We start from the raw sequence: 14,841 nt of genomic DNA on the forward strand, positions 1-14,841 counted from the left end.
ATGCGTTTGTGTTATACGGAGTATGAAATTATTTTTAGGCAACTCCTTAGCTTTTTTTGTATGTGACAATTATATAAAATACATTTAACATGAAGTCGTAGCGACGAGCCCCTCCGATACCGAGCACGGTAATGGTAATTTAAGAACAGCCGAGAGCAGCAACGCTTCAGCCCGATCCAAACCACACAGGTAGTCGGTCAGATTAAGGTCCAAAATCTTCGCTTTACAGCCGTTTAAGTGGCACCGATCCACATGAAAAACCCACAGAATAAATGGTACAAATTTCACGAATCCCGAAAATGACATCTACCTTTGCTGTTTCATAATTATAATCCACGTTAGAGTGAATTTTTCCACTTGGCTGCTATAAACTGTTCTTGCTTTACACAATGTAATTTCTCTTTTTTTTCTCTCTCTCTGAGATTCTGCTTAGAAAATGAAGTTATGAAATTACATCCTCCCGCTGCTTTTTGTTTTTAGAATGGTAAATTTAGGTTTGCCTCGACTTTTATAAACTAATGCCTCTTGTATGCATCATTTTTTGTATTACTGTTGGTACAGATATCAGGTGAACACTGTGCTTTGCCTGCTAGTAGTTTAAATTAATTTCAGCTGCACACTTTCAAGAGTATTCAGATTTTAATATGCATTTTCTATGTAGTAAATATTTAATTTCTCTTCTACTCAGTAGCTTCAGTGTTGTTACACCTCTGAAACATTTTTTGCAGTTTCTTTGTGATACCAGAACTATTTCACTTAAACGTTTAATTTCCTGAGATATTGTCAATTTATTTTCAAGCAAAACTCTCAAAAAGAGCTGAGGATTTATTAGTTTTGATTACGTTGTTCAGCTAAATATGGACGCTTATTGTTTTTTTTGTGTGTTTTTAATTTTTCAGGTTTGCATCGCAACACCTCGTGTTTCTGAGCCATGATCGCTGTGCTGATTACCTTTCCATTGGATCCAAGCACCTGGACCTGCTGATGGCGTCCATCAGTCCACGGATCATCACAACGTGGACTAACTTTTTTTTTTTTTACAGTACTTGGTTAAACTATGATCTTGAAACTGGAGCACCAGATATGCAAAAATCTGCCTGCAGACTTTGTTGGCTACCCTGACACTGCAGTCATCCTGGACAGGGCTGAGCCGGTCTTCCTCTCCTCCAGAGTGACAAGTTTTCATCACCAGTAAAGGCAAACAAGTCTGATCTCTGATTAGCTGCTAGAAAGTATATTATATATTCACTGTTCATTTTGCTATCCTGTTTGTACCTACAATAAAATTTAATTTCATTTGTAATACTCTACATTTCACAAACCTTTTTTCCCCTTTTCTCTGTGTTTATGTTATATCAAGTATTTACATGTAGATCAGGAGTGAGATATTAAAATGCAACACTTTTAGGTAATACCAGCAAAGAAATGTGAATATTAAGCAATATGTAGTTAGTCATATAATTTAATATACTGAATAAGGCTGGATGATATGACTTACAAGATTTTTTTTTACATATCAGATTAGACTTTAATCGATTCCTCCCATCTTCAATTTCTATAATAAAATCACAGGAAATATTTTCAAAAAGTGCCTTTATTTCAATCATCTGTTCTGTGAGTTGTATAAAGGAGCATTACGGTCAGGATACAATATTTTTTAATTGCAAAAATGCAGTCATCGTTACAGCAGAATAAAGATGCAATTTTATAACAATGTCTTAAAATTACAAGAAGATATTTTAATGAGAAATAAAGATTCAGATTGATCTGACGTAACTAGCTCAGTCCATGTGGTTCTGACATTTGTCAGTAATCAACAGGATGTACATTTCCACCTCAACTGACCAGGTAAGCATTAAGGTAAAAATAAAAAATAGAGCAAATACTGTAAACAAAATGGAAAAGCAACTCATATAAATACTTTCTATATAAAGAAAAGCAAAAAAATCAATAGCAGGACAAAAGTTGTTGGCAACATTAGCTCAGCCTATTCATCCCTCCAGGAAGCCATCAAACAGAATTCCTGTCCAACTCCAACTATAATAAAGATTTAAAAAAGAAAGAAAATGGGAAGTTAAAATAACAATGCCAGTTTAATAATTCAGATCTAAGGCGTTCTAAAATCTTATTGATATTTTACAAATTTCACAAATTAATCAGAAGGTTTCACAAATGTTTTATTTATTCTGCTGTTAGTACAGAATAATCCAGTTAGGTTTGAAATGTCTAGGTGTTGTAATTTTTAAAGTACAACACATTAAAAAAGCTCAAGATAGTGAAAAATTAAGTGTAATCGCCCTTTAGCTATTTTCCGAATTAGATGCTACATTCGGAAGCTAACTTCAGCTTCGACTGATAGCTTGGGCACAATATAGACAGATCTATATATGTTTATATAGATATATATCTATATCTATCTATAAAGCATAGATATGTAGATTCCACACTGCACAGATAATCAAAACACTTAACGTTTACATAGCACCTTTGTAAGCTTGTCCCTGTTAGCTACGTCAGACATGAGGCATTATGGTGAATACAAACGATTTATTAACTTACCTTCGAAGTTATTATGAAGTTTTGACACATCCAGCTTAAATCCTTTGTTGTTGTTGGAACGTTTCAGGACATCTGAATAATTTTATAGGCATCATTAATAGTCCTGCAGCGACTGAGGAGCCACTGTTAACGTACTGTTGCCTGTGCACCGGAAGCATTCTATGTGGCTAAAAAATCCGGAAGTGCTAAAACGGAAGTCCTTGGCATATACCCCATTACTACAGACAAAATATACTTAGTAGTTATTAAAGAAATACTTCAACATCTTGAATATGTCTATTCAACAGAGCTTTCCTAAGGAAGAAAAATTTGACAATGTTCTCTATCCATCCTCTATTTATTTATCCTTCTTCATTTCTATCTTTATCTGTCTCCCTCCCTCTTTCAATTTTTATCAACTGTATCTTTCTCTGTAATCACCAGGTTTATTTCCTTATCAAGTTCAGACAGTCAGATTATTTACCCTCTGAGAGCCAAAACTGGATTTTAGCTGCATAGGGCAGGACAGGACGCACTAGAGATAATTTGTACACTTGGCCCTTCGCCATATGATTCAAGTCCACCTCGCTGCAGCAAACAGAAAGGGGCGGGACGGACCGCTGTCAGTCTCATACCTTATTTGGAAATGGGACCATTGCAATCCAGAAGTGAAGGGGGCGCTATTTCCTATACTTCCGTTTTTACTTTCTTTTGAAATCTGTGATATATTTTCACCTTTAGGAAGGAGTTTCACTCTCAGAATGTATTTGAACTTCTTTTTTTTATTTACTTCAGCGCAGCTCAGAGTTTTTAGCAAATTCTGTAGCTTTCGGTGGTGTACTTCTAAATCTGCTCCTTAGTCGCATCTTTTCGGGCTTGCGACTGCCTTTAGTGGCGTGGGTGTGGTAACACAACTAATCTAATTACATTACTAAATGAGAATACCACAACGTCTTTATTATTTACTATTAATTCGGGCATTACTGGCACCGTAAAAGATAAATTATCTTATAAACAACATATTTTTCATTTTCTTAAGGATGTACCCTAACCTCCGAGAGTACGTCCACATTTATATCTCCAGTTTTTCTTAAAAGCAGACATCATTTGACGTCATGCTGATGACATCATTGTCAGAAGCATGGCAACTGTTGCTAAGGGTAAAAATAGCACGCAGTGAGCATGTGCTATGAAAAAAAAATTGAATCTGTGGGCACTAAATGCATTATTCCCGCAAGTCTGAACTGGCAGTGATTTGCGCAGCTTAACAGGAGGGGTCAGGGAACCATTGGACCCTCCACTTTACCGCCCTACCCATTTTTATTTGTTATTTGGGTTCCATCTCCTAACAGGCATAGGGCAAAGTGTCAATGGAACAAATACATGACCTGGTGGGCCGGTCTATCAGTAAAACCTCTTGTGATGCCCACTGGTGTGTGCCCACAAAAGTGAAAAAAGAGCATGCATTTCTTTAAATGTTAATGGGGTTATAATAAGAAGATATTTTATTTAACAGGGGTTAAAGATGATGGGTGCAGTAACGGTGTTTCACCAGTAGGTGGTGCATTGGGGACTCTGAGCTGCCTGTTCTGTAGTTTCTCATAAACTGAGAGAAATTGGAGTAACACAAACTGCGTCTCCCAGGGCCATGCAGAGACCACCAAAGGGGCAGGTGCTCAACAAAAAAAAAAAAAAAGGGCACATCTAACTGCATTCTCGGACAGAATATTAACAAAGCCACACAGCTTTCAGAGTTTAATAAACAATGATACATTACTAAATTGTGAAATATTTTACTGCCATAGTTTTAGTTTGTATGTTTTATTTTGTATTAGGCACATTTTTTGTTATTGTGACTTTTATTTTGAAAAGCTAAAGTTGGAAGTATAATCCAGAATGTTCGCTGGGATAAAAAGGAAAGAAGCACATGCTATGAAGGCAAGATATTAATTAGTTGTTGAAACTAATTTAAGTTTAAGAATTCTTTTTTTTTGCTCATTTCTACCTCAAAAGAACGGTCAGCCAGCGAGGTATGTTTATATGTCTTGTATCATTTATTTATGTCATTGTATTCGTGACACCGTCTCATTTACATTTATGTTGTATTTTTAGTTCGACGGTGGTGTTGTGTCAGAGACACAAACTTATAAGAAGAGTTCATTAAATCTGACTAAACACCAGCAGTAACGAGCTCTTTATTGACTCCAAGAAGAGGTGGAAGTGATAGTCGAACTCGGAGCTGCATGATTCCCGGACTCTTCGTGGCTACAGCGCGACATTGCATCGAAGATCAAGCTGCTGCAAATGTTAACGGACACACGTTCATCGGCTGCTTCTTCATAAAGACGTCCAGAAGCCAGACATTTAAGTTCATGTTTGGAAAGTGACACAAGGAAGGAGTAACAGCAAGGAACTGTGTGAAGCCTGACAACAACAGCACAACAAGGTAACGAGAAGGGAAGTAATGCAACGAAGCTCATAATTAATTTAAGTTAAAAAGAGATTTTCACCGAGTAAAAGGTTAACAGTTCAAGTAAAACAAAATGTCAGAAATAAATGACACAGAGCAAGCTGCCAAAGCAGAGCAAGTAGATGAAACCTCTTTAGTGGAACCTGGGCAAGAAGAGCTGCGTAGAAGTGAAAGACCTCGCATGCTAACAGAAAAAGGAAGAGAATTTCATAAAGAAAAACTACAAGGGTTGCAACGTCACTTTGAAAGTACTTATGACAGATGGAAAGCATTAATCAAGGTTGCTAAAAAATCTGTTATTAAAGGAGATCCAGTTGACATTCTTGAAGGTCACATGGACATTGTGCAAAGAGAACTAGTTGCTCTTAACGATATTTATGAGCAATACAGAGCAATGGATGGACCACCTCATGATATGCGTTCCAAGTTAGACAAAGGCACATCAGTGACTAAGGTAGTTTTGCAAAACATCCAATGCCATGTTGAGGGAACAAATAAGGAGGAGATTGTTTGGCCTGATGCTAGTTCTGTATTTACATCTTCTAGCTCGGCTAGTGTCTCAGTTCATAGTCCGTTTAAAGCCAGTTCAGTTATCTCTAATGGCTCCTCTGCCAAAAGACAAGAAGCTGTGGCAGAGTATGAAGCCACAAAGGCTGTGCTTAAGATAATGGCTGAACAAGAGAAATTTAGAGAAAAAATGCAAACCATAGAAGAAGAAGACAAATCGCAGAACAAGAAGCTGTTGCGATGTCAGAACGCCATCTAGAGGAAAGAGAGGAAACAGAACGCAAGTTAAAAAGAGAAGGCGGCTGTGATAAAGAGACAACAAGAGGAAAGTGCTGCAAGGAGAAAGTCAGTCGAGGACTTAAAAAGGGAAATTGAAAGACTGGAAAATCTGAAAGGACTCAATGCAGCAAAGGCAAAATTACAAGTTTATGAAGAAGACTACTTTTCAGTAAAGCAAGAAAGCATCAGTCTGAATCCTGCAAACATACAGGTAACTGAGTTCAAGAACACTGCTAATCAACCCACACAACCATCACAACAGTTAAATGTTGTTCACGAGAGCACAGGTGAGCTTGTAAAGGTTTTGGCAGAAGCTATGTCAGCCAATAGACTACCGATTCCAGAGCCCTCAGTATTTAGTGGGGATCCACTCAAGTTTAAACATTGGAAAGCATCTTTTCAGACTCTAATAGAGAGAAAGAACATTCCCACTGCAGAAAAGATATTTTTTCTACAGAAGTATGTAGGTGGATGTGTTAAAGAAGCCTTAGATGGCTATTTTCTGATTGGCTCTGAAGATTCCTATATGGCAGCATGGAATATGCTCAATGAACGTTATGGAGAACCTTTTGTCATCGCCAAGGCCTTTAGGGACAAGTTGCACACATGGCCAAAGCTTCAAGGTAAAGACAGTGCAGAGTTAAGAAAGTTTGTGGATTTCTTACAAAGCTGCCAATCTGCAATGGCTACCAATGATGATCTGAACGTCCTCAATGATGGAATAGAGAATCAAAGACTTGCTGCTAAACTGCCAGACTGGTTAAGTAACAGATGGAACCGGAAGGCTACAGAGTACCAGCTAGAGCACAGACAGTTCCCACGTTTCAGTTACTTTGTAACATTCCTGTCGATGGAGGCAAGTATTGCATGTAATCCCATTACATCATATCAAGCTATAAGACAAAGCGACTTTGACAAACCAAAGATAAAACCTCAACTTACACCCATTCATAAGAAGCAAGATACAGCGAAAATATTCACAACTAACTCTATGGAAAGAACCATGATCTTTTGTGTGTTTTGTAAAAGAGCAGGACACAGCTTACACAAATGTCGTAAGTTCACTGAGAAACCAGTTAGTGAGAGAGTCAAGTTCATTCAAGATGAAAAACTATGTTTTGGCTGTTTAAATGGTGGTCATTTCTCCAAGAACTGCAGCAATCGGATGACATGCAACACATGCTCAAGACAACATCCCACATGTCTGCATGAAGAAAGACAGAGACACGAGACAAAGAAAGGGCAACCTAAAGAACAAGAAGTAGCTGAACGGATGGAAACCCAGCAACAGGTAACACAGTCACAAGACACAGTTAACGAAAGTACATCCAACAGAGTGACTCATGAAAGTAGAAACGCACAGACATCTGCAATAGTATCCACACAAAGTGAGCCAAGCAAAGAAATACTTACCTACGCTCTGCTGGACACACAGAGTGATTCATCCTTTATTCTCAATGAAGTAGCAAACAATCTGGACACAGCTAAAACCCAAGTTAAACTCAAATTATCTACGATGTCATCTAAGAAAACAACTGTACCATGTACAAAACTTGAAGCTCTGCAAATTAGAGGATTATTTTCCGAAAAGAAACTCACTGTTAAAGTTGCTGCCAATCGTAGTCATATTCCTACTCCAGACACGGCAAGGTCATGGCCACATTTGGAGCATCTCACTGAACACATAGCTCCACCATTGGACTGTGAGATAGGACTCCTGTTAGGCTACAACTGCACACAAGCCTTGATGCCCAGAGAAGTCATATGTGGTGAAGAAACCCAGCCTTATGCCCAGAAAACAGATTTGGGCTGGAGTATCATAAGTTACTGTGACTCATGTAATGCAGGCAGCGATGTAATTGGAGTAAGTCATCGCATCACTGTAAAGCAAGTAATACCAGAGACTGAGCCAACCACAAAGCTAAAGAATAAAGTTCATTACATCTGCAAGACACAAATAAAAGAAGTAACAGGTCCAGAAGTAATCAAAGCTCTTGAATCAGATTTTACTGAGAGAGCAGTGGAAGACACGAGCATTTCACAAGAAGATGTCTGCTTCATAAGAAAGCTAAAAGAAGGAATCAAACAAAAGCAAGATGGACATTATGAAATGCCCTTGCCTTTCAAAAGTGACAGACCAAATCTTCCCAATAACATGTCGAGTGCAATGCTACGCTTAAGCAGTCTCAAACGCAGATTCATAAGGGACCAAAAGTACTACTCAGACTATGTAAAGTTCATGGAGGACATTATTGCACGCGGTGATGCAGAGAAGGTACCGGAGAAGGAACTCTGTAATACCCCTGCCTGGTATATTCCCCACCATGGGGTATACCACCCTCAAAAGCCCAGCAAAATCCGTGTAGTCTTTGACTGCTCTGCACAATATCAAGACACTTCACTGAATGAACACCTGCTTACAGGGCCGGACCTCACAAACACTTTGGTGGGAGTACTCTGTAGGTTCAGGAAGGGCTCAGTGGCTCTAATGTGCGACGTGGAGCGTATGTTTCACCAGTTCCATGTAACACCCCAAGACCAGGATTATTTACGCTTCCTATGGTGGGAGCATGGTGATCTAAGTGTTCCCCCCTCAGTCTTTCGCATGAAGGTTCACCTGTTTGGTGCAGCTTCTTCACCTGGTTGTGCCAATTTTGGTTTAAAACATCTAGCTGCACAAGGTGAGGGAAAGTTCTCTCCAAACACAGTGAAGTTCATTCAAAGAAACTTTTATGTAGATGATGGACTTGTAAGTGTTACATCAGAAGCAGAAGCAATAAAACTAGTCAAAGAAGCAAGAGAGCTGTGTAACACAGGTAAACTAAGATTACACAAGTTTGTATCAAACAGTGACAATGTGTTAAAGTCACTTCCCAGAGAGGAGTGTGCTGACAGTATTAAAGATTTGGATCTAGCACTTGGAGAGCCACTGATGGAAAGAGCACTTGGAGTTCAGTGGTGCATTTCTTCTGATGAGTTTCAGTTCAGAATAACAGTCAAAGAGCACCCAATGACAAGAAGAGGAATCCTGTGCACAGTAGCATCAGTGTATGATCCACTGGGATTTGTGGCACCCTTCATCCTAAAAGGAAAACAAATCCTGCAACAGTTATGTCAGGAAAAGGTCGGATGGGACGAGCCTCTTACGGATCAGCTCCACAGAGAGTGGGAATCCTGGCTTCTAGATCTTCAAAATTTGTCAAAGGTGAGAATCCAACGATGCATGCTACCTGAAAACTCGGACATCACACAGTGTGATTTACATCATTTTTCAGATGCTAGTATGACAGGCTATGGACAATGTAGCTATTTAAGAACAGTCACATCCAAAGGGGATATTCATTGTGCACTAGTCATGGGAAAGGCACGTGTTGCCCCAACCAAAGTCATGACTGTCCCTAGACTTGAGTTGACAGCTGCATTAGTTGCAGCAAAAACAAGTGTAATGCTGAAAAGTGAACTGGAGATCAGCAATCTTCAAGAACATTTCTGGACAGATTCCAAAGTGGTGTTAGGATATGTGAATAATGATGCCAAAAGATTTCATGTGTTTGTGGCAAATAGGATTCAAAGAATAAAGTCACTCACAGACCCACATCAGTGGCATCATGTACCATCTGAGAATAATCCTGCAGACCACGCATCAAGAGGACTAAGTGTCCAACAGCTACTAAAGTCTGACTGGTTTAAAGGACCAGAGTTTTTGTGGCAAAGTGAACTACCCATTGAAACTGACAAGATTATTGAAGTTATTTCGAATGACCCAGAGCTGAAAACAGTACATGTGCTCAAAACAGAAGTACAAGAAAAGAGAACAGTACTTGATCGTCTCAACAAATTTTCAGACTGGAGAAAAGCTCCAGTCTGAATAGACGAAAATTTCCTTTTCGTCTAAGGAAATTTGTAAAAGATTTTAAAGGAGATACACAAACAAAAGGTGGAAACACATGTGTTGAGGACAGACGAGAAGCAGAACTGTTCATAATAAAACTTGCACAAGAAAACATCTTTAGCAAGGAAATCAAGGACTTAACCCAAGGAAAGGACATTCAACTCAAGGATAAGACACAGGCTGTATAGCTTGAACCCATTTGTTGATGAGCAAGGAGTTCTTAGGGTGGGAGGACGTTTAACAAGAGCAAGTCTGCACCCACACGTCAAACATCCTGCCATTATCCCCAAATCAAGTCATGTGTCGTCTTTACTGATTAAACACTTCCATGAAAAGGTACAGCATCAAGGAAGAGGAATTACTGTCAACGAGCTGCATTCCAATGGACTGTGGATCACATGATGCAGCAGTGCAGTTGCTTCACACATCTACAAGTGCACAACCTGCAGAAAGTACAGGAGGCATACCCAAGATCAACAAATGTCAGATCTACCAGAGGACAGAATGGAAACAACACCCCCATTCTCTTACTGTGGTGTTGACTGTTTTGGACCTTTTTATGTAAAAGAAGGTAGAAAAGAACTCAAAAAGTATGGTCTTTTGTTTACATGTATGTGTTCCAGGGCAATACATATTGAAATGTTAGATGACCTTACTACTGATGCTTTTATTAATGCATTGCGTTGTTTTATTTCTATTCGTGGACATGTAAGACAAATCAGGTGTGACCAAGGGACTAATTTTGTTGGTGCTAAAGGAGAGTTTTTGAATGCACTGAAGGACTGTGACAAAGAACAGTTGAAACAATATGGATGTGAGTTTGTTCTGAACACCCCATCCTCAAGCCATATGGGAGGTGTTTGGGAGAGGCAGATTAGGACCATTAGAAGCGTTTTAACTGCTATTCTGGATAAAACTTCTAAGAGACTTGATACTTCTTCCCTCAGAACGTTTCTGTATGAAGTGATGGCTATTGTGAATAGCAGGCCGTTAACAGTAGAAAACCTAAGTGATCCAAGTTCAGAGCCTCTTACGCCAAATCATATTCTCATGATGAAGTCCAGTGTTATTCTGCCCCCTCCTGGTGAATTTGTGAGCCAGGATTTGTACCTGAGAAAGAGATGGCGCCAAGTTCAGTTTTTAGCCAATGAATTCTGGACAAGGTGGAAGAAACAATATCTTCTTAATCTTCAACAGAGACAAATCTGGCAAAGGAACAAAAGGAATGCAAAGGTAAATGATGTTGTTATTCTTCAAGAGGACAATTCTCCAAGGAACAAGTGGAAACTGGCAAGAGTAACAGAGGTATATCCAAGCGCAGATGGAAGGATCAGGAAGGTGAAGCTGTTGCTAAGTGACTCGACCTTGGATAAGGATGGAAAAAGGACTGTCAAGCCAGTGTATCTTGATAGACCAGTTCATAAAACTGTGTTGTTACTGGAAGCAGAGTAAATGCTAAAATGTAAATATATTTCTATTGTAATGTTATATGTTTGAAGTGAAATCACCACAGGATAGTGATTTGGTGGGAGTTTTACTGCCATAGTTTTAGTTTGTATGTTTTATTTTGTATTAGGCACATTTTTTGTTATTGTGACTTTTATTTTGAAAAGCTAAAGTTGGAAGTATAATCCAGAATGTTCGCTGGGACAAAAAGGAAAGAAGCACATGCTATGAAGGCAAGATATTAATTAGTTGTTGAAACTAATTTAAGTTTAAGAATTCTTTTTTTTGCTCATTTCTACCTCAAAAGAACGGTCAGCCAGCGAGGTATGTTTATATGTCTTGTATCATTTATTTATGTCATTGTATTCGTGACACCGTCTCATTTACATTTATGTTGTATTTTTAGTTTGACGGTGGTGTTGTGTCAGAGACACAAACTTATAAGAAGAGTTCATTAAATCTGACTAAACACCAGCAGTAACGAGCTCTTTATTGACTCCAAGAAGAGGTGGAAGTGATAAAATATACAATCAAAGCTAAGGAAAATCTCTATATAGAGCATACAACTATGCATATGTGAGATATTTTATTAGTAATTTCTTTCTGCAGGTCTATTTTGTTATAGTAAAGTATTGCAATATTCAAACCCGCAATTTAGCAAGATATGCAAATCGGAGCTAGACCACCAGACATATTTTGTCTTTACAGAATTACACTATTTAAAATATAAAAAGGGCACAATGCAACCTTTTAGTGGACTGTAATCTATAAAAAAAGAGCTGCCTGTTTGCTACTGCAGTGGAGATGAAGATGGTCCATTCAGGAAAGCAGAGCTGCATCAAACTTTAATGTGGAACTGCAGAGAAAAAAGAAAAAAAAAAAGCAAAATTTGAATTGTTAATGTATGTAACCATAAGAAAAGTCTACTGAGTTTAGCTTAAAAAACTTTTTTTTTAATTAAAATCACAATTTTTTGTCTCATGAAGTGAAAAAATTATTTGCAAAACAAACTTATTTGTGCATGTCAGAAATCTTTTCTTGATATTCTAAGTTTTTGTTTGACTCAAAGTTTTGCTTGTGATTCTCACATGACATCATGGGCAGGACCCATAATCACAACAAAAGATTTCTGATGTGTGCAAATAAAAGTTTATGTTTGGCAAATAACTTTTTAAGTTCACGAGACAAAAATTAGTTAATTTAAAAAAAAGTTTTTTAAACTAAACTTTTTGTTTTAAAAAAGGGAATCATTACAATTCCAAAAGTTTTGATTACAATTTTATTTTACTTAACTGAGGTTAGTTTTTTTTATTTTTTATTATTGAATATTGGAGAAAAAAATGTAACCTCATACTCTGCGAACCAAATCCTAAACTTACTTAAAGTCAGGATTTAGGTTTTTCCCCTTGATTAATGACACTTTTATTACATACATTATATATATCATGGTAATTCAGGTGAGTTATTTTTAATTCTAAATGAATATCCTTGTTGGACTTTTATTTAAGTGCTATTCTCCTTCAAGATACATTTACCTAACCTATGTATTTTCCTCAAATACATAGGTTACCATAATGTCTTGAGCTGTCGCGCACGTGAATATCTTGTACGGGCCAGCTGTTCGAAGAGCCGGCTAGCTTTACCGCAGTTTTTGCACGGGCAGTGGTGCAACTACATATTATTCAGGTGGATGCGAAAACATAAATCGCCCCCTCCCCCCAAAAAAAGAAAGGTACGTAAGGGTGAATAGAAAACATAAAGTCGCTACAGTCATAAAGAGCGTAAGGGCGCGGTGAAGTGTATGCAAAGGCATCATCGGGGCGCCGCCCCCTCCAGACGGGGTTTTGACACCCCCTCTGGTGCAGCGCCCCTATGCGTTGCATGCGCTGCATACACACTTTTTCGCCACTGTGCACGGGCGATGTGCCCCTACTGCATAAGCAATATTGAAGAATGACTGCTGTTATTAACGATACAGGGAAGAAGCTTTTTAGTTTGCTAGCAAAGTCGTTAGCTAGCAGCTAGCTAATAGCACAACAACAGCAGCTCAATGTCTGTATGATAAAAATACTGAATCGATGGATAAGAACAGTTTTTCCTCACCTGGCTGTCTCCTCCCGCTCAGTAGTTCTTCAGAGAAAGGAAGACTAGAGGCCTGTCAGTTCTGTTGTATTTCATTACCTCTCTGCTTAAACCGCTGAAGCAGAAACGATACTTCAACGTTTTCCGTCATCTGACAAGTAGCAAGTCTACTCCACTTTATTTACCAAAAACTGTTCTGTAATCTGGAACGTTCGCTGCGTTGAGCTCCAGTTAGCCGACTTATCTCACTGCGTGAGAGGCAATTGCGTCATGCGTTACGGGGAAAAGGTCAAAGGTAACAAGGTGACCGGCTTATTATGTTGTACAAAAATCCCCCAACAAAAAAACTAAATAATTTTAGTACATGTTATTATGTGTCAGAAGAGGGCTTAGGAAATAATACCAAAAAAAAAAAAAATTGATCAAAAGGGCACTTGGGGGTAAGGAGCAAAAGGGGCAAGTGCTCAAGCACCCTCCCCCACCTTCTCTGCACGTGCCTGTTAAGAAACGTCCAATTTGGACCAATAATAATCAAGCATTCATGATGTACGTTTGCCAGAACAAATCAGACATTTTTTCAGCCAAAATCCTCTTACCCAGTGATAAAATTAAGGCATTCTGACCTTATTCATTCACAAAAATACAAAGCATCTTTCGGGGCCTCCGAAGACCCGGAGCCCCGGGCTGCAACCCCGGTAAGCCCATGCTAAAATCCGGCTTGCCCGTCACTCTGGAAGGGGGCAAATCTGGACTCATCAGATCACATGACCTACTTCAATCACTCTAGAGTCCAATCTTTATGCTCCCTTTCAGATTAAAGCCATTTTTTCCAGTTTGCCACTGATCACTGATCAACGGTTTTCTTATGGTTACTGCTGTTCAGTTCACTGAGCGTTCTAAAAACCCTTGGTTACAGCTTGTCTTTTATTATCAAGCAAAAACAGGGAGGATAGGTAAGGAAGACAGCAGAGACAAAATACGACTGCACACAGACAGTTTCTAAGGTAGGGAGTATTCCGGTTGATAAGGAGGCACCTGTGGAAACATAATTCAAGGTCTGGGAAACACACAGTTAACTGTTTCACATGAAGATGAACAGGCAGATGGGGCCTCCAGGTCAGCTTATACACACATAAGGAAGAGAACACTTTAAACTGAAAATCACAATAAACTGAATGTTGATTAACTATTGATTAACATTAGACTGAATATGAACTAAAGTAATAACAAAATGATAATACCAAACAATCTCTAACAATTGTTAAAAAGTGGTGGAATCCACCATTTTAAAGGGAGCACAGCAACATTTTTGTCCGTTTGGTTTGGACATAGAGAAATTCACTGTGCTGGACCAACTTCACTCAAACACACTGATGGTAAAATTTGTTTTGAATCCAATATCATCAGAACATAATGGGATAACTTTACATTTGATCAAAGTATATTAACTGAAAAAGCAATAATGACTTGAAACAGCCATAATAAAGGGGATGAAGGCTGAAAATGCCTAATAGAAAACTTCCCCAGGGTTTTACAGACAATGGTAGTTACTGTCACTCAAATTCAATCAGTAGCATTCGATTAAAAAGATGAAACACCATGGTTTAATTAGGGCATTTCAAATTAT

The 14,841-nt window shown here is 38.5% G+C and overlaps 1 pseudogene; it reads left to right on the plus strand.

Annotated features, from left to right (window-relative positions):
• Nucleotides 1-3,558: 3,558 nt before the first annotated feature.
• Nucleotides 3,559-7,034, plus strand: LOC148154864 (uncharacterized; annotated as a pseudogene).
• The last annotated feature ends 7,807 nt before the right edge of the window (nt 7,035-14,841 follow it).

This window comes from Poecilia mexicana, unplaced genomic scaffold, assembly GCF_051168715.1.
Source record: "Poecilia mexicana isolate PSO_F unplaced genomic scaffold, ASM5116871v1 scaffold_17, whole genome shotgun sequence".
Taxonomy (NCBI): domain Eukaryota; kingdom Metazoa; phylum Chordata; class Actinopteri; order Cyprinodontiformes; family Poeciliidae; genus Poecilia; species Poecilia mexicana.